This window comes from Bos grunniens, chromosome 1 (assembly GCF_055505025.1).
Source record: "Bos grunniens cultivar Pamir isolate PY7600 chromosome 1, Bosgru_T2T1.0, whole genome shotgun sequence".
In the NCBI taxonomy this organism is placed as follows: Eukaryota; Metazoa; Chordata; class Mammalia; order Artiodactyla; family Bovidae; genus Bos; species Bos grunniens.
The window spans coordinates 39,621,960-39,643,102 of NC_141165.1; the positions used below are offsets into that span (position 1 = coordinate 39,621,960).

The following is a 21,143-nucleotide window of genomic DNA, read 5'->3' on the forward strand; positions in this document are numbered from 1 at the left end:
CTACGTCTCTTGAAATGCCAGAAATGTTTCTAAACCCATGAGATATGTTAATATTTTTCTAAAAATCACCTAGTCAAATGCCTCCTTTCCAGGCATTTTCTGCTTTGTGGTAATGAGCTGCAAAGACCTGGCAATTCAATTCTCAATTATAAACAAAGCCTACTTGTCTTAAAACTTGGTCAAGACAGAGCTCTATCCATAAATCTCATTTCAAATTGTGCCTAGTAATTTGCTTTGTGTTTGTGGAAAGACACAGCTTGTTAATAATATGGCTCAAATACTAAAATTAGAAAGGGCATCCTAGAGGAAGAACCCAAGGTAAACAGAAACTTTCAAAAGTTGTAAATAACAGAAGACACACAGATGATGTGTATTTCATTGAGTTGCCACATCATAGGCTCATAGTAAATGAGTACAACATGGCTTGAGATCTATGTGTACAGTTTCTCTATTACCTAACGCAGTGTAGACACACTTACCACACTCCAATCCTTGCTTCTACTAAGAAAAGTAAACAGTGTCATGACATCATTCACAGCCAATTAAAGCTCAGCCACGAGGACAAAGGAAGTGTTGGGAGAATCCTTTGGCAACTCAGAGTCAGGGTGAGCAGGCAATATGTTTGATAAGTTGTCCTAATACATCCTTGGGAGGTTCTGAGTTGTATTTATAAAATAGCATTTGCTTGTGACTCAAAAACTGTCCTAGGAGGCGGGCAATATGTCACATTCCACAAGAGCAGCGATTGTGGTGACGGACCTACGGTGACCAGGAACAACCTTTGTTCATTGTTCCATCACATGACTCTATAATAAATATTAGTCATCCAATGTACACATAGGATGTGGTGAGGCTTCCTGAGAGGGCAAAACCTTCTTCCAGGGGTCAGAGTACACTCCCTGTTCTAGCCAGATCCCTAATCAGATTGGCTATCTTTACCTCGGGGAAAAAACCCACAGCTTTCCCATTAAGCAGAAGCTGTTACAGAGAGCAGCATTGGGTGCCTGTATATTACCACCACTTTTAAGTTCTCTTTTTTCCTTCTGAGTCCCAAACAGTTCATGGTTCCCTGGTTTTGATTAAACCAGATTGTATTTTAAAGTTTTGCTTCTCTCTCTTATCTAGCCTGCCCTAAGTTAATATAAAATGTTCCGAATGATCTCACCTTGTGGTTTCATTGACTGGAGATACCGCAAAGCCAGGAGGCTCTTCTATTATACTTGGAGGCACAGGCTCTCTATCTCTTCCATTCTCTATGAGAACACAGTTCTCTCATCACAGGGTTGTAGATCCTTTACCAGACTATAGCAGAAGTTTAAAAAAAAAAAAAGACACTACGATATCATCAGCAACACAAAAACACTGTATTATTTCTTTGGCTGATTTTTACTTAAAAATATAAATAAACTGTGGTTTTGACTTTTTTCCTAGGTAGAACAGCCTGTTTTCCTAAAACTCTCAATATATAGGACAGATCATACTTCATCTCTTCCTATTCAAAAAATGAGTAGAGAGATAAAACTAACCGATAGAAAAAACTGGCACTTGGAACTTCCCGGGTGGTCCAGTGATTGAGAATATGCCTGCCAATGCAAATGACATGGGTTCGATCCCTGGTCTGGAAAGATCCCACGTGCCACTGAGCAACTGAGGGGCAATTGAGACTGTGTGCCACAACTACTGAGCCCGTGTGTCCTCGAGCCCCATGCTATGCAACAAGAAGAGCCAAAGAACTAAGAAGCCCACGCACCACAGGGAAAGAAAGCCTGCCTGTAGCAACAAAGACCCAGTGCAGCCAAAAATTCATTCATTCATTCATTTAAAAATGAGATAGAAAGAAAGAATTGGCATTTGATATCTACTTGAGATTTATGGAGAAAAATAATTACACATTATCTACTCAGAGAAAATAATCTGAGCAGATTTGTTGTTTAGTCTCTAAGTCACGTCCATGTCCAACCCTTTTGTGACCCCATGGATGTAGCCTGCCAGGCTCCTCTGTCCATGGAATTTTGCAGGCAAGAATACTGGAGTGGAATGCCATTTCCTTCTCCAGTGGATCTTCCTGACCCAGGATTGAACCTGCAACTCCTGCATTAGAGATGAATTCTTTACCACTGAACCACCAGGAAAGCCCCAGAAGCTTTACTGACTAGCAATATACCTATTTTATAGATACTGCCACATAGAGGATAGAGTCTGAGGGAAGGTAGTTCCTTCATTATGGATGTTGCCTTTCTAAGGATTGTAGAGATAGAGGTTTAAGGGAGGCCAGGGAGAAGGCAATGGCAACCCACTCCAGTACTCTTGCCTGGAAAATCCCATGGACGGAGGAGTCTGGTAGGCTGTGGTCCATGGGGTCGCTAAGAGTCAGACACAACTGAGCGTCTTCACTTTCACTTTTCACTTTCATGCATTGGAGAAGGAAATGGCAACCCACTGCAGTGTTCTTGCCTGGAGAATCCCAGGACAGGGGAGCCTGGTGGGCTGCTGTCTATGGGGTCACACAGAGTTGGACACGACTGAAGTGACTGAAGTCATTCTCCTGCAGCAGCAGCAGGATCCTGTCTGGGCAGCCTAGTGACTGTAGCAAGACTTTCTCTTAGTTCTCATCCCATCCTTCACTTCAACCAAGCACTTCATGCTTGCTTTGATCCTCCTGGACAGAGAGAAAGATTAATAATTAGAACTCAGTGGCTATCCAGAGTCTCTTGATATATTTTAAATTCCTCCACCTTGAATAAAAAGCTTTCTCAGTGACACTGGTGTTTAATAAGATCTACAACAGTTTCTGCACATAAGGAACTTGAAACTCACCACTCTGTCCTAACAAGCAAAAAGCTGAACAGACTGAAAAATCAATGATTCTTCTTGGATCTGTAAGAGCAGGGAGGACACAGTGTAAACCCCAAATGGAAGAGACAGACAAGCAAACACAGGGAGTCGCTGCTTACCAGAGCAAAGACTGGGGAATGGAAATCACCCTTAGAAGGTAGGAAAACCTGATCTGTAATTGATGAATTGCTGGAGGCCAAGTGAGAACAAGTCTGAGGGTTAAAAACTCCAGGAGGATCCAGTCATAGAGGGACTTACAATATTGTTAAGGTTTTCCTCCAGGAGCTTGACCAGGTCCCCAAAGTAAATATTGAAGAAAAATCTCCTTGTGCTTCCTGGAGGAGAAGGGGAAAAGAAACTATTTTGAAATATACCACAGCATTCTGTTCTTAACAAAGACTGCCCTTGGGGACAAACTATCTAATCTGACCCTGTCTGTTGTGAATGTGCACGCGCGCCCAGTCCCTTCTTGTTCTCGTGCTTAGACGCTCAGTCATGTCCGACTCTTTGTGACTCCATGGACTGTAGCCCGCCAAGCTCCTCTGTCACAGGGATTCTCCAGGCAAGAAAACTGGAGTGGGTTGCCATGCCTTCCTCCAGGGAAGCTTTCCAACCCAGGGATTGAACCCAGGTCTCCCACATTGCAGGCGGATTATTTACCGTCTGAGTCACCAGAGAAGCCCAAGAATACGGGAGTAGGCAACCTATTCCTTCTCCAGGGGATCTTTCCAACCCAAGAATCGAACCAGGATGTCCTGCATTGCAGGCGGATTCTTTACCAGCTGAGTCGCTTCAGTGGTGTCCAATCATTTGCATTCCCATGCACTGTAGCCTGCCAGGCTCCTTTGTTCATGAGATTCTTCACGCAAGAATACTGGAGTGGGTTAGACATGCCCGCCTCCAGGGTATCTGTCCAACCCAGGAATTGAACCTGCATCTCCTGCTTCTCCTGCATTGCAGGCTGATTCTTTATCGCTGAGTCACTGGGGAAGCTGCTAGGGTATTACCAGAATCTAACTGACACAGGAAGGGAAGGACCCAACTTCAGCCCCTTCTATCCATTCTGTCTCACATAAGAGGGGAGAAAAACACAGAGAAATACTTGCCAAATCCTTAGTCTAGAAGCATAGCTTCACTGAAAGCCTGAGACCTAATCACAGGATAATTGAACACTTCCCCTCTCCCCACACCTCATTGCCACATTACTAAAGGCCTATTTATAGCAGTTCCTTGTATCCAGTACATCATGTCCAGCTGTTAACAAAAACATACAAAGCATACTGAAAGATTAAAAAAAACACACACACACAATTTGCAGAGATAGAGAACAAGAATCAGAATGCTGGAATTATCAGACCAGGAATTTAAAACTACAATGATTAATATGCTAAGGGATCTAATAGACAAAGTAGAACTGCTAAGCCATGTAAGCAGAGAGATGTGAATCCTAGAAAAAAGAAATCAAACAAACTGGCAGGAGGGATGTTCAAGCGGGAAGGGACAGGAGTAAACCTATGGCTGATTCATGCTGATGTTTGGTAGAAACCAATACAATACTGTAAAGCAACTATCTGTCAATTAAAAATAAAGTTTTAAAAAAAGAAATGCTGGAGATCAAGAACACTGTGATAGCAATGAAGCTTATTAGTAGACTGGACACAGCTGAGAAAAAAAAAAATCTCTGAACTTGAGAATATCTCAATGAAGTCTCCAAAATTAAAAAACTAAGAGAACAAAGACTGAAAAGAAACAGAAAAGAATATCCAAGGATTATGGCATAACTAAAAGGATGTAACACATACATGATGGGAATACTAGAAGGATAATTAAGAGAGAAAGGAACAGATAAAATACTTAAAATAAAAATTTCAACTTGCTGAAATTCATGAGTGATATTCAAAACTGAGAATTCTCCAACACAAACAGCAGATCCAGGAAGCTCAGAGAATACTGAGCAGGCAAAAAAAAAAGAAACTGTACGTAGGCATATCATTTTTCAAACTACAGAAAATATAACGTAATACAGAATACAGATAAAAATACAGAATATAGATTTTAAAATTCAGATAAAGAGAAACAATATTGAAAGAAGCTAAAGGGAAAAAACCTTGCCCACAGAGGAACAAAGATAAGAACTACATTCAATCTCTTTGAAGACTGTGCAAGGAAGAAGAGATAGATGCAGGCGTGTGTGCTAAGCTGCTTCAGTCATGTCCGACTCTTTGTAACCCTGTGGACTATAGCCCACCAGGCTCTTCTGTCCAAGGGATTCTCCAGGCAAGAACCCTGGAGTGGGTTGCCGTGCCCTCCTCCAGGGGATCTTCGAGACCCAGGGATCAAACCCTAGTCTCTTAAGTCTCCTGTATTGGCAGGCAGGTTCTTTCCCTAGGGCTAGTGCCTGAGGAAGCCCAAGAGACATAATTCAAGACAACAATCTCAAATTCCAGGTAATAATCTCGAATTCTGCACCCTATGAAATTATCCTTCAACATTGAAGGAGAAATAAGGACTTTTTCAAAGAAAAAGTGAGAAAATTTCTTGCCAGTAGACCTGTCTTACAAGAAATGTTGAAAACATTGTTTAGAGAGGAGAAAAATAATATAGGGCAGAAACTCAAATCTACAGAAAGAAAGGAAAAGCATCTTATTCCAAAGAAGGAATAAGTGAAGTTAAAATAAACCATTTATTTTTCTTAATTTTAATTGATCTAAACTGTTTGCTCAAACATGTACACATCTCATGCATTTATATGCTTATATATAAATGAAGGACTTCCCAGGTGGCTTAGATGGTAAAGAATCTGCCTGTAATACAGGGGGACCCAGGTTCAATCCCTGGGTAGGGAAGATAACCTGGAGAAGGGAAGGCTACCCACTGCAGTATTTCTTGCCTGGAGAATTCCATGGACAGAGCAGCCTGGCAGGCTATGGTCCACAGAGGTGCACAGAGTCAAACACAACAGAAGCGACTTAGCACACGTACACACCACAAATGAAATGAATAACAGCAATGATACAGGGATAGGAGGGAAGAATTAGTATTATTTTGTTCTTATAAAGTACTCACACTACCCATGAAGTGGTAGAGTGTCATCTGAAAGTAGACTTGGATTACTATATTATGTATACTGCAACTCTTGGGCGATCATCAAGAAAAGGGAAAAGAAAAATCATAACTGCTATGCTAAGAAAGAATAGAAAATGAAATTGTATAAAATGCTCAATAAAACTACAAAAGGCAGGAAAAAAGTGGAAGACAAAAGCAGGAGTGAAAAACAAGGGTAATGAATAGAAAACATAGTAAGTAATATAGTAGATATTAATCTCACTATATCAATAATCATTTTGAATGTCAATAATCTAAATGTACCAATTAAAAGACAGAGATTGTCAGAGTGGATCCAAAAAAAGGACCCAACTATATATCTTCTACAACAATTTCACTTTAAATGTAAAGGAATATATAGATTAAAAGTAAAAAGATAAAGAAAAATATATCATGCTAACATTAACCAGTAGAAAGCAGGAGCAGCTATATGAAATTCAGACAGAGCAGACATCAAAGTAAGGATACTTATCAGGGATAAAGAGGGGCATTACATAATGGTAGGGGCCAAGTCTCCAATCCTCAGTATGTATGTGCCTAATAGAGCATCAAATCTCACGTGGCAAAAACTGATAGAACCAAAGAAGAAATGGATGAACCCACTATCATAGTTGGAGATTCAACACTTCTTTAGAAGAAATGGACACACCAAACAGACAGAAAATTGATAAGGATACAGTTGAACTCAATACCACTATCAACCAACTGGGTATGATTGACTGTTTCATCAAGTAACAGCAATATACATGTTCTTCTCAAGGTCATATGAAACATTCCCCAAGATAGACTACATTCTAGGCTATAAAATACATAACAAACTTTAAAGAATAAAATCGTAAAGTACCTGCTCTTGGACCACAATGGAATGAAACTAGAAATCAATAACAGAAAGATAACTGGAAAATCCCAAAATACATGAAAGTTGAATAACAGACTTCTAAACAACACATAGGTCAAGAAGAAATCTCAGAAGAAATTAAAAATAAGATTTACATCTACCACACACCTAAAATGCAAATTTGCTCTTGGCCAGAATTCACTCACAAGGCTTAGTCATTCAAAGATCACTGAGAATCACCTATGGACAATTTCATTTTACCTGTACCTCAGTCTTCAAGGTAGCCTTTACCTTTGTTTGCCTACTTCCCTCTCATCTCTGGGAAACTTCCTACTCTGCTGATCTCCCTCTGTTCTCTATAAGATGAGTGTCATGTCTCAGACCTCCAACCACATATGCTATCGTAGTCAGGATCAATACCAGGATGCTAGGACCCCCAAGGCTGAACTGTATCTCCTCCACGTCATTGTAGATTTGCCCGTTTGACTTCATTCTGATCAGAGTTTAAGGAGAGGGGGAAGGAGGGAGGTGAAGTTACCTTCTGTCAACCTCAAAGCTTATGGGTTTAAGAGAAAAAGATTCTGGGGACAACTGATCCCAGAGAGCTTCTACTCTTTTCCAGTCTTGCTCCCAATCCAAGAAGAGATTTTATCTGAACATCATAAAATAATATCAACAATCCTGCTCTGTTTCAGTCAGTATAAGTCAGTTATTTAGTGATTTTGCACTTCCTGATATTTTAAAGGACTTTTGAAAGAGAGTCCTAAAATTTCTTTTGACCTTGTTAAAAGAGTTGTTTTGGAACAGCTTTAGAAAACATTCCAAGATGGGAACAGGAGAAAAGAGCTATAGGCACAATATGTTTTATATTTAAAGATATCAGATAAGATTGTTGTGTAGAGAATTCCTTTCTCTTATGTTTATTTTTTTAACTACATATTGCTTACTGAGCCCCAAACTTCTTTCTTACAAGGGGCAGAAAATGCCCTTCCTAGAGAGAGATGACATCTCTGAAATGGAGCTGTTTGTGGAAATTCCTAAGTCTCTCAGGGGGAATTTTTCTCTCACTCAGAAGGAATGACCACAAAGTAGGTGGTCCGTGCTCTGGTGAGCTCCTGGGCTGCTAGCCTTTGGCAAAACTGAGTAACCGGCAAAGTTAGACATTGCTGAATCATCCTACACACCCACCACCTAGGCATACACCAAACACCATGGTCCCTAGTCAGGCCAATGTCCAGAACACCCCCTACCTCTCCTCTCCTCTCTGTGAAAAATGCCCTCTCAGGAGGCTTAGCAACTCTAAATAGAGAAAATAGGATCAAGTTACAGAATATCGAAAGTCATTGGAGGTTACAGTTTTAAAAGTCATCGAGTAGAATTATTTTCAGAATTATTCACTTTTAATATTTTAGCCGCAAAACTTTTTCTTCAAAAGAAGCCTTGAAAAGAAAAAAGCAGTATATAATATAGAGTAGAAATATATATGTAAGAAAAGCAATATATAAAAGTAAAAAATCTATATATAAATAAGGTAATCAAGAGCTACTCTGGTTAGTTTCCATTCCCAAGGGGAAACCTGAAAGTCCCCAGACTTAGAAAACTACCAATCTAATTCACAGATGACAATCTTGAGCCCCAGAGTAAACCAGCTTGTCCAGCATTGTCCAATGAAACACCAATGGCAAAGGTCAACTGCTCTTCAGGAGCATGTCCTTGCTATCCCTGAGCCTGACACAGGGCCTCAGAGACCCTGCAATATATGTTAATTATCTGAATTCAACAATTTATGCTAGTGTTAATGACTGGCACCATCTTTACACAGGAGTCCTCTTAGCAGTGTTTGGTTTCATTTAAACAGGATTCACCTTCTTAGATCAAAGAAAGGAATATCTAAGAGCAAATATACAGATGTCACAATAGGCTTGTTGGTACAGAAAACTGAGTGTAGGATAACAGAACCTCCAGAGAGGGTTATTCTGTCATTTGAAAATCATGTGCAATTTTATAATATAATTCATGGGTTGGCTTAGGGGCAGGGGGCAGAATCGAAAGCAATATTTGTTGTTTTCATAAAAGTATCTAAAATAAGAAAACCTAAACCAAATCACATTGACTAGTCTGATGTGCTGAAGTTAGAATGAAGAAGTATTCAGAGTTGGTCCTACATTAATTTGGGGTTGCTGCTGCTAAATCACTTCAGTCGTGTCCGACTCTGTGCGACCCCAGAGATGGCAGCCCACCAGGCTCCCCCATCCCTGGGATTCTCCAGGCAAGAACACTGGAGTGGGTTTCCATTTCCTTCTCCAATGCATGAAAGTGAAAAGTGAAAGTGAAGTCGCTCAGTCATGTCCGACTCCTAGCGACCCCATGGACTGCAGCCCACCAGGCTCCCCTGTCCATGGGATTTTCCAGGCAAGAGTACTGGAGTGGGGTGCGATTGCCTTCTTGGAATTCAAGTAGGACACGTTTATTAGTTACCTCTAATGTTAACAGCTATGTGGTATAATATACACGGTTCTATATCATAACATGAACATAATGTTTTATGTTTTAAGATGAGTGTAAGTTTTACTTTAAAGCTCGCCTTGATTTTACAGCAATATAGTACAAAAATAAAGCTTTCAGGCCCTCAAAATGTATTTCTGTCTCTTATTCTATTTCTTTCTGCCCATATATTGGGAAAGTTGCAAGAAATAAGTAGAGATTATCAAAGTAAATGATGACAGGTATTATACTAAGAGTAAATGTAATGATGAAAAATAAAAATTCAATTTCTTAGAGATCTAGAAAGACTGAGTCTTTGGAGAAAAAACAACCATCACCACCAGCAGCCTCATTCATTACTCAACCAAGCTGACTAGACACTTTACCTTTAGTACTTCTCATTTTTACATTGTTATCATTATTTGGAATGTGGTTCATTATAACTGAAAGAAAAAAAAAGAAACTCATGTCAATTATGGTTTCTTGTTTATTGCAAAAAAAAAAAATTCAACTTCCCAATGTGTTATAAATCTCAACACTCAACAGGACTGTGTGACTATCATTTTGATAGACATGAGTCAAGATCATGCAAATTTACTTTAAAATGCTATGAAGTTGCTTATTTTTCTTCAAGGCACAGGTGTCGGCAACACATGAAACTGAATCAGGAATTCACAAAGGTATTGAAAGTTTTCTGTCTTGAAGTTAGAAGTTTAAAAGACATCCACTTTACACTGTGTGTTCTGTCAAAACTACAGCTGGGGAGAAAATTAAGAAAAAATTACAAAATATTTTCTTGTCCAATTCTACCATCAAATGACAAACATCAGTTTTTGCCATCAATCAAATCATTGTCCTTTTCAGCCATTTTGATGGTGGGCATCAAAATAGTGTTCTGTTCAATTGTTTGCTCCTATGACCAAAGATGGTCATAGGGACGGAGGGAAAAATTCTACTGGAGAAGGAAATGGCAATCCACTCCAGTACTATTGCCTGGAAAATCCCATGGACAGAGGAGCCTGGTAGACTACAGTCTATGGGGTCACAAAGAGTTGGACTCGACTGAGCGACTTCACTTTCACTTTCATGATCAAAGATGGTGGGAGGGAAAAATTCTACCCTGAATCCTTCAGACAACACAGGTTTGAACTGCTCAAAGCAGCAAGCTGTGCTCAGTTGTGTCTGACTCTTTGTGACCCCATGGATGGAGCCCACCAGGCTCCTCTGTCTATGGAGTTCTCCAGGCAAGAACACTGGAGGGGGTTGCCATTCCTCCTCCAGCGGATCTTTCCAACCCAGGGATCAAACTCCGGTCACCTGGGTCTCCTGCATTGACAGGCAGATTCTTTATCACTGCACCACCTGGAAAGGCCAGGTTTGAACTGCGCGGGTCCACTAATACTAGGTTTTTTTCGAAAGTAGATTCTACAGCTCACAGTACTACACCATCTGTGGTTGTTTGAATCCAGGGATTTGGAACCATGGATATGGAGTCCCACCTGCGAATTTATACTGGATTTTCAACTACTGCCCAAACTCTCACCTTGTTAAAAAATCAGCTGGATTTTGTTAACTACTGGAGAATATCATTAGAGCTTCAGATCAGATCAGATCAGTGGCTCAGTCGTGTCCGACTCTTTGCGACCCCATGAATCGAAGCATGCCAGGCCTCCCTGTCCATCACCAACTCCTGGAGTTCTTTACAGTTCTTTAAATTAATTCAAAAGTAAAAATGATTGGAACATTCACAGACGGTGCTCCGACAATCAGAATTCTTGTTGAAAATCAAAGGATGAAAGTTATCTTTTGTTGCCAAACATCAGAGTCCAAATTTGGCCGAAGCGACTACAGGAAGACCTCAGCTTTGCTCTCAGAATGCTAAATTGTCTACCTTGCTTTGTGAAGATTTGCGTATTTATCACATAGTGCTAGCCTTTGTTGAGTTCTAGATTTTTTAAGAAATATGATTAGCTACATTCAAGAATTAAAAGATTCAGTTGCCCTATTTTTTGGAATTCAGAAAAAGGACTAGAAATAAGTCTTCAAATATTAATCATCAGTATGGCAGAGGCAGGGACAAGTGAGGACCCATGCTGGCCACAAATAATAGGTATGGTTGTGTTGGACCAGTTATTTCATCTTTCAAAAATAACAATGAGATTGAAACATGGATATCAACATGGAAAGATGTCCAAGTTATAGATAAGTCAGAAAATAAAGTTGCATGACACTATGTATAGCATGACTCTACTTATAAATGTTAGAAGAATACAAAGAGACTTACAAAATACTCCCACAGAATTCTGACAAACACCTGCAGAACCTTGGGCAATAAGAACTCCTGAGTCTGAATCCTAAATTCTAGTCCTGAGTCTACCACATTGCTTAACCCTTTCAAGCTTAAGGTTCTGAACGACCAAGGAGTTAGAGAATCATTTCACCTATTTTCAGTTCAATCTACCTGCAAAGGAGACCCCGGTTCTGTTCCTGGGTCACGAAGATCCACTGGAGAAGGGATAGGCTACCCACTCCAGAGTTCTTGGGCTCCCCTTATGGCTCAGCTGGTAAAAAATCCGCCCAGAATGTGGGAGACCCTGAGTGCAATCCCTGGGTTGGGAAGATCCCCTGGAGAAGAGAAAGGCTAACCACTCCAGTATTCTGACCTGGAGAATTCCATGGACTGTATAGTCCATGGGGTCGCAAAGAGTTGGACACGAATGAGCAACTTTCACTTTCAATTTTCATTTTCAGTTCTGGTTTGCTATGAGTATAAAAGTGTTCTTCCTTAATTTACATTTATGAAATAAAGGGTTGAAAATATCTTCCTCAAAGTTTTTTGTGAGGCTTTATACAAGCAGGTTTGTAAATGTACCTGGTAAACTTATATTTTATTATAACAATAATAATCCATAGCTTTAAAAAAGCTTTCACTATAATTTATATGTTGTTTTTACTAGTTCTTCCTAATTTCAGCCCAGTTGGGGATATTACCAACACATTTTCTTCATCATAAAGCAAAAAGCTTTAGGTTTAAGGTTATTTCAGGGGCTGAACCACATCAAATGTCAGCATCAGGAAGAAAAATCAATTGCAGCAAGGCTGACAATTAACTTCCTAAAAGTGAATCTCATTTTCCCGCTGATGTCTTAGTGAAATCAGAATTTTGTTTCCTAGAAAATATTTCAGTGGACTAGGTTGCAAACTCATCTTCTTGTTTGAAGAATTATCAGTTCAGTTCAGTTCAGTCACTCAGTCGTGTCCAACTCCTTGCAACCCCATGAATCGCAGCAAGCCAGGCCTCCCTGTCCATCACCAACTCCCGGAGTTCACTCAAACTCACGTCCATCGAGTCAGTGATGCCATCCAGCCATCTCATCCTCGGTCGTCCCCTTCTCCTCCTGCCCCCAATCCCTCCCAGCATCAAAGTCTTTTCCAATGAGTCAACTCTTCGAATGAGGTGGCCAAAGTACTGGAGTTTCAGCTTTAGCGTCATTCCTTCCAAAGAAATCCCAGGGCTGATCTCCTTCAGAATGGACTGGTTGGATCTCCTTGCAGTCCAAGGGACTCTCAAGAGTCTTCTCCAACACCACAGTTCAAAAGCATCAATTCTTTGGCGCTCAGCTTTCTTCACAGTCCAACTCTCACATCCACACATGACCACTGGAAAAACCATATCCTTGACTAGACGGACCTTTTGGCAAAGTAATGTCTCTGCTTTTCAATATGCTATCTAGGTTGGTCATAGCTTTCTTCCAAGGAGTAAGCGTCTTTTAATTTCATGGCTGCAGTCACCATCTGCAGTGATTTTGGAGCCCCCCAAAATGAAGTCTGACACTGCTTCCACTGTTTCCTCATCTATTACCATGAAGTGATGGGACCAGATGCCATGATCTTCGTTTTCTGAATGTTGAGCTTTAAGCCAACTTTTTCACTCTCCTCTTTCACTTTCATCAAGAGGCTCTTTAGTTCTTCTTCACTTTCTGCTATAAGGGTGGTGTCATCTGCATGTCTGAGGTTATTGATATTTCTCCTGGCAATCTTGATTCCAGCTTGTGCTTCTTCCAGCCCAGCGTTTCTCATGATGTACTCTGCATATAAGTTAAATAAGCAGGGTGACAATATATAGCCTTGACGGACTCCTTTTCCTATTTGGAACCAGTCTGTTGTTCCATGTCCAGTTCTAACTGTTGCTTCCTGACCTGCATATAGATTTCTCAAGAGGCAGATCAGGTGGTCTGGTATTCCCATCTCTTTCAGAATTTTCCACAGTTTATTGTGATCCACACAGTCAAAGGCTTTGGCATAGTCAATAAAGCAGAAATAGATGCTTTTCTGGAACTCTCTTGCTTTTTCGATGATCCAATGGATGCTGGCAATTTGATTTCTGGTTCCTCTGCCTTTTCTAAAACCAGCTTGAATATCTGGAAGTTCATAGTTCATGTATTGCTGAAGCCTGGCTTGGAGAATTGTGAGCATTACTTTACTAGCGTGTGAGATGAATGCAATTGTGCAGTAGTTTGAGCATTCTTTGGCATTGCCTTTCTTTGGGATTTGAATGAAAACTGACCTTTTCCAGTCCTGTGGCCACTGCTGAGTTTTCCAAATTTGCTGGCACATTGAGTGCAGCACTTTCACAGCATCATCTTTCAGGATTTGAAAGAGCTCAACTGGAATTCCATCACCTCCACTAGCTTTGTTCATAGTGATGCTTTCTAAGGCCCACTTGACTTCACATTCCAGGATGTTTGGCTCTAGGTCAGTGATCACACCATCATGATTATCTTGGTCATGAAGATCTTTTTTGTATAGTTCTTCTGTGTATTCTTGCCACCTCTTCTTAATATCTTCTGCTTCTGTTAGGCCCATACCATTTCTGTCCTTTATTGAGCCCATCTTCACATGAAATGTTCCCTTGATATCTCTAATTTTCTTGAAGAGATCTCTAGTCTTTCCCATTCTGTTGTTTTCCTCTATTTCTTTGCATTGATTGCTGAGGAAGGTTTTCTTATCTCTTCTTGCTATTCTTTGGAACTCTGCATTCAGATGCTTATATCTTTCCTTTTCTCCTTTGCTTTTCGCTTCTCTTCTTTTCACAGCTGTTTATAAGGCCTCCTCAGACAGCCATTTTGCTTTTTTGCATTTCTTTTCCATGGGGATGGTCTTGATCCCTGTCTCCTGTACAATGTCATGAACCTCCGACCATAGTTCATCAGGCACTCTATCTATCAGATCTCGGCCCTTAAATCTATTTCTCACTTCCACTGTATAATCATAAGGGATTTGATTTAGGTCATACCTGAATGGTCTAGTGGTTTTCCCTACTTTCTTCAATTTCAGTCTGAATTTGGCAATAAGGAGTTCATGATCTGAGCCAGAGTCAGCTCCTGGTATTGTTTTTGTTGACTGTATAGAGCTTCTTCACCTTTGGCTGCAAAGAATATAATCAATCTGATTTTGGTGTTGACCATCTGGTGATGTCCATGTGTAGAGTCTTGTCTTGTGTTGTTGGAAGAGGGTATTTGCTATGACCAGTGCATTTTCTTGGCAAAACTCTATTAGTCTTTGCCCTGCTTCATTCCGTATTCCAAGGCCAAATTTGCCTGTTACTCCAGGTGTTTCTTGACTTCCTACTGTTGCATTCCAGTCCCCTATAATGAAAAGGACATCTTTTTTGGGTGTTAGTTCTAAAAGTTATTGAAGAATTATAGGAGTTGGCTTAATCTTTGCAGGGTCTCTGTCAGCTAAAATAGTCTACGGTTCTATTTTAGAAATTCAGTCTAGGAGGTAACCTGTCTCAGACTGAGATGTCAGAGAATAGGACCTGCTCAGATTTTCATGGTGTCTTAGGAATGTGTATTCTTTCTTGATATCAATTCAGCAAAGCTGAGTTTATTCTAAATTTGTTTCTTATTAAACTGTGTAAGGACAGAAATAGAATTGGTGATGGATGTAAACAATTTAATATAAAGAACTTCCTAACAGCCAGAGTTGTCCAATATAGAAAAAGCCTGCCATTGGATGAATTGAGTCCCCTGGGAGGAGAAATAAGGGGTTGAAAGGGGACTCAACAGTCAGAAGAGGGATCTTACTTGTTATTGGGGAAGATTGTCTATTTTGTGTAGGGTACTTGTGCTAATCTTTTAATCCTTCTAATGAATTATTGTTATGCTGAGGATAGGTTTCCTCCCCTCCCTTTGGCTCATTTCTAGATTTCTAGACACATTGTAAATGTCCAATAAATTTATTTTTAATGAATGAAGAAATAACACAGAGAGAAAACTTGCATTTATCAAACAGGGGCATAGAGGAAGTTTAAGATCCCTTAATTGTGAAATTCTTGCAAGTGTTCATCATCCCTTGGAAAAGTAAATTCTGTAGGAAAAATGCAATGTCATAGTGAGTGTTTTGAAATTTTTTAGAACTCTTTGCTACTTCCAGACTGTTGTCCATTTCTTCCTTGCAGCTTTCTGCTTAGACTATTTGCTTTACTATTTCAGGCCCCAATTTCATACTTGGACCTTCTAAAACTCAGAAATCATCCTTTTCATTGTACCATGTATATTTAAAAGAACTATATTGCCAAATAATTTTTTACCAGCAGAAGCTACATATTGAGTGCCAAAAATTGCTTGATTTCAATAAGTTCAAAGTTTTATGTTACGGCAAATAAGTAACAAAGTTAGTAACTTCTGAATTCTACAAAACTTGTCCGCTTCAAATCAAATATGCTTGAATCTCATATTATTCTTGAGTCCATCTAGCACCCTGGTTTGTTCATGTCTGGGTTTCACACACTGAGTCTCAATTCTTTAATTGGTGGTAAAATCAATTTAGTGGGTTACAAACCAGAACTTTTAGGAAGGAAAAAAAGATTAGAGTTAAATATCAGAACGTATCATACCTAGTAATGAAAAGTATTTTTTTCACAAAACTTTTTAGTAATTCAGATTTATTTGTATATGTGCCTATACCTGTGTTGTGATGTAAAATATATTTCTTACAATGGATCACATGAGCGAAAACAGTTTGGAAAAGCACTGGTTTACAGGCTGCTCCAGGACCCTTAAAATAATGTCTCTGGTTTAAAAGGTCCACTCACTATCCAATTTTCTCAAAAGATTCTTTTGATACATAATCGGGTATATATATGGTAAAATTACTCAGTTCAAAATTTTTTTTTCTCAGTAGTAGCAGGAACAGATGACCCAGTTCTCAAAGTGCATGTACTTGAGCCAGCTGGAATGAAAATAAGAAGTGTAGGGTGTTATTTATTTTACATTGTCCACAGATGAACAGGTCAAGTGCTTCCGAGCGCCAAGGGTCCCGAGGTTTACAACCTGCTTCCTTCTCTGGTGTCTGTACCCAGGCGCCCTTCTCCCCTGGACTTACCTTCGTTGCCATTGTTCTTTCCATCTTAATAACCCACTATTACAGTCTCTCTCATTTCTTTCTCTCAGGCACTTGGCAAATACGGGAGGCAAAGTTTACAAGGGTTAAATATTTCTAAGAATCTTACTTTTAAAATGTTGTTAGAAAGTAGCCCTTTCATCTACACTCCGACTTTTTTTTCCCTCCTCTTCCCTCCACTCTCTCAAAACCACAAGAGAAAGAGTGGTTAAGGCCACTCCTGTTGTTTAAATTGGCCCCTGTTCCCTCTAGACTAGAAAAGATTCTACATTTGGTGGCAGTGGTTGGAATTAGTCAAAATTTTAAAAAAGATAAGTGAATGCAAACAATTTGAAACTGCCTTTTCCTGTTTTCTTTCAAGTACCTTTACACAGCTATGAGTAATATACGGTTCATAAGAACAAGAAAGTTGATTCTTATAAATATTTTATTCTTTCAACAGAACTCAATGTTGAATGCATTTCAGTTGGTAATATATTCTCCTTTTACTGATCCTTTTCAAAAGAGCTTCCTCCCCTCCCATTTCCATCTTATCAGTATGGTGCATAGAGAATATTTGACTTGAGGCTGAATCTATTTTCCCAATTTTTTGGAGTATCTATTCTCTAAAGAAAGTATTATTAAAAGCAGACGTCTTCAAAATGTACTTTAACAATAATTATTTTCTTTGAATATGAGAAGGATATTTTGATTTCCCAAATGCACGTTAATGGAATTCTGGAACTGGATCCTTTTGTGGCTCTTTTCTTTATTTTCTTCGGTAATAGAAACATGACATTGTCTTCCAGAGAATTCTAAAGCTTTAGACTCCTTGGTACGTGTCCTGCATGAACTAAAGCTGAGGATATCAACTTGTTTTTCTACTCAGCTGTAGCTCCTAGAGTTTACCACTAACTTTTGAACTGTGGACAGGTTCAGTTTATCTTCTTGTCAAGTCTTGTGAAACAGCTCTTCAGAGACACCAAAAACAACTCAAGTTTTCTGTTAAGGGACCTGTGATGGTGGAAAAGATATTTTGTTTTGGGGGGCCTCAGTAACCTCCACTGGATAAAATAAGAAAGTTAGCTAGAATAATCTTCAGAGACTAAACAAAAACTCTCTCTAGCTCAAAAACACTTTGATTCTGTTAACCAACAAGTTGACAAAAGCAATTTTTACCTTATTGTAGTGTTACAAACATATTACGATGCTTAGAATAGATTTCTTAGAAACATATTGAATTCCATTGTATTATGTGTAAATTTGAATTCCATTGTATTATGTGTCAGAGAAGGCAATGGCACCCCACTCCAGTACTCTTGCCTGGAAAATCCCATGGATGGAGGAGCCTGGAAGGCTGCAGTCCATGGGGTCGCTGGGAGTTGGACATGACTGAGCAACTTCACTTTCACTTTTCACTTTCATGCACTGGAGAAGGAAATGGCAACCCACTCCAGTGTTCTTGGAGAAGGCAATGGCACCCCACTCCAGTACTCTTGCCTGGAAAATCCCACAGACAGAGGAGCCTGGTAGGCTGCAGTCCATGGGGTTGCTGGGAGTCGGACACGACTGAGCAACTTCACTTTCACTTTTCACTTTCATGCATTGGAGAAGGAAATGGCAACCCACTCCAGTGTTCTTGCCTGGAGAATCCCAGGGACAGGGGAGCCTGGTGGGCTGCAGTCTATGGGGTCGCACAGAGTCGGACATGACTGAAGCGACTTAGCAGCAGCAGCAGCAGTATTATGTGTAAATTTGAGCATTTGTTAATGGGAGAAAAAGAGGAAAGCTAACACTGGCTCAGTTATTAAGTAAGAAAAGTGAACACAGTGGAGGAGTGTGAGAAAATTTTGAGTGAAGATAACCTTTGAATATCTTTTCTCTAGTGGCTCAGATGGTAAAGAATCTGTCTGTAAAGCAGGAGACCTGAGTTCGATCCCTGGGTCAGGAGGATCCCCTGGAGCAGTGAATGGCAATCCACTCCAATATTCTTGCCTAGAGAATTCCATGGACAGAGGAACCTCGTGGGCCCCTGTCCATGGGGTTGCAAAGAATCAGACATTATTGAGCAACTAACACGATGACCAGTAAAATGTGCAAGATCAGAAGAGACAGATCAGGTAGAACAGTGGCAGTCCTCGCCCACAGGACACAATACAGTTTGGTCGAGGTACACTAGTTTGGTTAAAAATCTTATCTTTCTTCCACTCACCGTAGAATCAGCTTTATATGTTTGCTTTTTTCAAAGGCTCAAAAAAAGGAAAAGTTGCCAACATGATTACCAAAATAATTAATGAAAATCTGGCTTAGTCAGCAACAGCTGATTTGAGTTGACCTTTATCCCTGGGCTTCCCAGGTGGCGCTAGTGGTAAAGAGCCCGCCTTCCAGTGCAGGTGGACATAAGAGACCTGGGTTTGATCCCTAGGTGGGGAAGATTCTCTGGAGAAGGGAATGACAACCCACTGCAGTATCCCGTGCTACAGTCCATAGTGTCGCACAGAGTTGGACATGACCAAAGTGACTTAGCACGCAGAGTGTCGCTGGAGGCAACAGGAAAAAACATCCTTGCAGCACCCTCATCAGGCAGGAACGCTGCCGTGATCTCAATCAGACAGAAAACCACCTCCCCCACCGCATTCCCAGGGATTGCTGAAACTAAAGGTAATTTCCCTCCAACCCAGAAAACAAGGTAAAGGGAACTAAGGTAGGGAGCTGAAGCATAAGTATTGAGAAATTTCCAGAAGCCTTCATTTCTGCCTAGAAACTCCTTAAGAGGAGGCCTGGGGCTAGGGAGATAAACAGGACTATCACACTGCTGACCCTAGAGATGCTTTCTCCACCCCGGCTTGTCTTTGAAGTAAGGTACACAAGCAAAGAAACAAAAAGCCAAACAAAACACTTGGGAAAGACCCAGGAACTAATAACACAGGTCTCTGTCTCTACCCTACCAATCTTTTTTTTTTTTTTTAAAGTTAGTGAAAATTTTCTGATATATAGGAAAGTAGAGATAATAGTTGGAGAAGGAAATGGCGACCCACTCCAGTACTCTTGCCTGGAAAATCCCATGGATGGAGGAGCCTGGTAAGCTATAGTCTATGGGGTTGCAAAGAGTCGGACACTACTGAGCGACTTCACTCACTCAGAGATGATAGTATAAAGCACGCCCATGTCCCGATCACTCAGTTTTATCCATTGTCAACTCCTGGCCAGTCTTGTTTATCTTTACCCTTCCCATACCTGCCCCCTCACAGGTTATTCTGAAGCAAATCTCACACATGACATTATTTCACAGATTTGAGAGATGACTTTTCTCAATGACTGCATTCTAAGTCCTTCATCTTTCTGAGGTCAGGAAACCCAGATGAAAGGAGAAAAATGAAAACTTTAGGTAAAATAATGACTGTGATTAAAATAAATTATATAAACTTGTTATAACCCAAGTGGAATTTTCATTATATCCCTAAAATGGATATCTGTTAACCATCTGTCAGTCAGTTTATTGAGTATCTCCTCTGTTCCTGAAAGTGAGAGTGTTGTCACTCAGTCGTGTCCTACTGCTGGCAACCCCATGGATTGCAGCCCACCAGGCTCCTCTGTCCATGGGATTCTCCAGGCAAGAGTACTGGAGTGGGTAGCCATTCCCTTCTCCAAGGGATCTTCCCATCCCAGGGATGGAACCTGGGTCTCCTGCACTGCAGGCAGATTCTTTACTGCCTGAGCCACCAAGGAAGCCTGGTTCTGTCAAATCACAAAACCTTAAAAAAAAAAAAAGACCAATAGCTCTGATATATGAATATACGATTATTTTCCTAGGAAAAGACCAAAGGGGAAAAAAATGGAAGTACATGCATACTCACTAAAGAAAACAGGTCTCTGTGGTCACAAAGTTATTAACTTTTTATTATTTGCTAGAACTCCAGAATGACATGAACTTTATTTATTCTCAAGGATAATAAATGGAAGATTTGAGATCACTCCTGGTAATCATCCTAAGATAATTGGTAAGGTTTTCTGGTGGATTTTTTATCTAGGAAAAGTAAAAACCTCAGAAACTAAGGCCCTTCTGATTTTAATAGGGCTACCTTTTCCCAGCTAGCCTGCAAGGAGCCATTGCAATCTTATCCACACAGATTTACATGTACCTACATTCCTGGAAAGATTGCAATAAAGGTAAAAAGGCAGAAAGACCTCATTATGGGGCCACTTTACATTTCAAGCTGCAGTTCTTTGTAATCTAACAGCCCTTCTTTACAAGCTAGTAGTGAGGTTTTCTTAAAAAAAAAAAAAAAAAGAAAGAAAAGAAAGGAAAAAAAAGGTTAGCAATAAAGATTCTCTTATCTAAAGAATTTATTTTTCTTTTCTTTACTCCATATTCTATTTTCTGATGAGTTGAAGATTTCCGCCATCCTAAATTGGTTCATTAAAAATATCCATAGATTTCCAAATTTAAGTTGAAAACTTTTTACCTCGGTTTTGCAAGAACTGTCTCCTCCAA

General features: G+C 40.0%; 1 long non-coding RNA gene across 1 annotated transcript; it reads right to left on the bottom strand.

Annotated features, from left to right (window-relative positions):
* Positions 1–820: 820 nt before the first annotated feature.
* On the bottom strand, positions 821–3,173 carry LOC147379300 (uncharacterized). The gene is made up of 2 exons (XR_015160097.1): positions 3,094–3,173; positions 821–2,659 (listed from the first exon to the last, which is right to left on the bottom strand). It is a non-coding gene; the product is annotated as an uncharacterized LOC147379300 (long non-coding RNA).
* Between the last annotated feature and the right edge of the window lie 17,970 nt (positions 3,174–21,143).